The 2,578-nt window shown below is 42.3% G+C and overlaps 1 protein-coding gene across 3 annotated transcripts in view; it reads right to left on the bottom strand.

Moving 5' to 3' along the window:
- The window catches only part of STX17 (syntaxin 17), a 50,354-nt gene that overhangs the window by 41,518 nt on the left and 6,258 nt on the right, over window positions 1-2,578 (bottom strand). The window contains exon 1 of one of the 3 annotated variants that reach the window (XM_006758434.2): window positions 2,441-2,538. The exons of 1 other annotated variant lie outside the window; for it this stretch is intronic. The gene's annotated coding sequence lies outside the window, so the exon portion shown is untranslated. Of the gene's footprint in view, window positions 1-1,235; window positions 1,260-2,440; window positions 2,539-2,578 lie in introns of those variants that run through there. One more of the 3 variants, XM_015560484.1, reaches the window with a different exon arrangement.

Genomic DNA, 2,578 nt, shown 5'->3' on the forward strand with positions numbered 1-2,578 from the left:
TGGCCTGCTCTCCCTCAACTGCCCTCCCCTCCCGGCCTGAACACCCACAACTGCTGCAACCCACCTTCTCTGCCAGGACCGGCCTCCTCCACGTGCTGTGCAGACTCCCAGGCCTCACTATGCGGAACAGATGCCAGGCCCCACCTCCGCTGTGCACATGGCCACCTTGTGGCAGCCATCTTTGTGGCGGCCATCTTGTGGCGGTCATCTTTGATCCTCCATCCCCTGCCGGCCATCTTGTTGTGGCCATCTTGTGTTCTGGCATGATGATCAATTACCTTTTTTGTCTTTTATTAGATAGGAAATATATATATATATGTACATATATATATATATATATATATGTACATATATATATGTTAACACATGCATAACTGGAACAATGATCCAAAGTAATTTCTTACTTTGGATCATTGTTCCAGTTATGCAGCTGTATGTACTCTACAAAGTTCCCTATGTAGAGTACATATATCATTACTTCTATGCCAGGCACTAGAAGTAATGATACCCCAGTAGCAATGAGCATTCCTATTGCCTAATCTAGATCTTGGTGTTTAAATAACACTCTAAAAAACAAATAAACAAACAAAAAACCAGGGATCCTTGGAGAAGTGGTTGATTCCAGGGCTGGGGCAAGATAAGCCTAGAGCATCTTATGGTGCCAGAAATTCTCCAAAAAAAGAAAGAAAGAAAGAAAAAGGATAGAGGTTTGTCAAAGGGGCACAAGAGGCAACTGAAAAAACTCCCAAAGGCCAAAGCTGGAACAATATGAGCCTAAAATAAATGACAACAGTGTAGAATAAACAATAGAAAAATGAATGAATCCATACTGATACTAATAAATAACTGAATATCACATAAATAAATGGGAAGGGCAGCTTTTCCTTAAGAAGAACTTAAATTAATAAATGAAGAAGTGAGGGAAACAGAAAGCCACCATCATACCATTACTATAATAATTACTGAAGGCAAGATCCATTGATGGATGCTAAAATTAGAAAGTGAAAGTTTGAGGAGAAACAGGATGTTTGCATAGTTTACAAGTTCTCTCCCAGGATATGAATTGTTTACAAAGTTCCCTATGTAAAGTACATAGTAGCTTTCCATTAGAGAATCCCAGGAGACACAACCTTAACTAAACGATCAAAAGTAATATAAAATGCAGTGTGTTATATCATAAATGATGAACTGAGAAGGGCACATATGCTTCTGGGGTATCAACAAAAATGCACAACCTTAATCATGAGAAAATTTCAGGCAAAACCCAACTGCCAACATAACTGACCGGCATTCTCCTACAGCATAAAGATCATGAAAGACAGAAACAGACTGAGCTGTCACAGAGTCAAGGAGACTAAGGAGCCATGCCAACTAATGGCAATGTGGGGCCTTACACTGGTTCCTGGTACAAAGGTCATGTGTATAAAAAATGATGGAAATTTGCCGAACCGGTTTGGCTCAGTGGATAGAGCATCGGCCTGCGGACTCAGGGGTCCCAGGTTCGATCCCAGTCAAGGGCACATCCCCACTGGGGGGCATGCAGGAGGCAGCTGATCCATCTCTCTCACCGATGTTTCTGGCTCTCTGTCCCTCTCCCTTCTTCTCTGTAAAAAATCAATAAAATACATATTTTTTAAAAATGATGGAAATTTGAAGAAAATTGGTATAGAATTGGGCCTGTTAATTTCTTACTTTTGATCATTGTTCCAGTTATGCAGGTGTTAACATTAAAGTAAGCTGTAGAGGACTCTGTATTATTTTTGTAGCTTTTCTATATTTGTAAAACTATGTCAAAATAAAGTATTTTTTTTCTAAAAAAAAGGCTTTATACACACACACACACACACAGTGGCCAGATTATTATGACCGCCCCATCAATACTTCATTGACACTCCCCAAAATACTGAATATTGAAAACTTCCTAAGCAAATACTCTCACGGTTTTATTATTATTATTATTATTATTATTATTTGCATAACTAATTCACTTCATTGTACTGATGGGGAGGTCATAATAATCTGGCCACTCAGTGTGTGTGAGTGTGTGTGTGATAGTATATATTTTTAAGTAAACTGATGTTCTACATAAACAGGGCAAACATTTAGAAGCCAAAGAACTGCAACCTTTTACGGCACAAACACTCGGGGGAAGGGGTCTCCAGCTACAAACTTTATCTTTCACACTTAACTCCATCAGCTCACGCTTCCCACGAGGAAAGAGCGCCGGGAGTTAACTAAATCACTTAAAAGATTATTTGTATCTAAAAGCCCATTTCTCAGGGGGAAAAAAAAATACAAAATCTCTGCAACACCGCCCCACCCACTCAAGAGTGACCAACACCTTCCAGCAGCCTGGATACCCCCCCCCCCATTGGTGGCCCCGAGTTTCTGACTGCGGGACGGGGTACCGACTCTGGGAAGTCGGGGCCGTGGGTCCTACCATATGGTCTCCTCTCGGAGCCTCGGGTTCCGAAGGTGCAAAAGGGGCGAGTCGGACGGGGAACCTTCAGGGCAACACCTCCCGGTCGGGCTGCCAGGAGGCTCCGACCCCGCGCACCTGGCCCTCCCCTCAGCACCG

Source organism: Myotis davidii, unplaced genomic scaffold (genome assembly GCF_000327345.1).
Source record: "Myotis davidii unplaced genomic scaffold, ASM32734v1 scaffold534, whole genome shotgun sequence".
NCBI lineage: Eukaryota > Metazoa > Chordata > Mammalia > Chiroptera > Vespertilionidae > Myotis > Myotis davidii.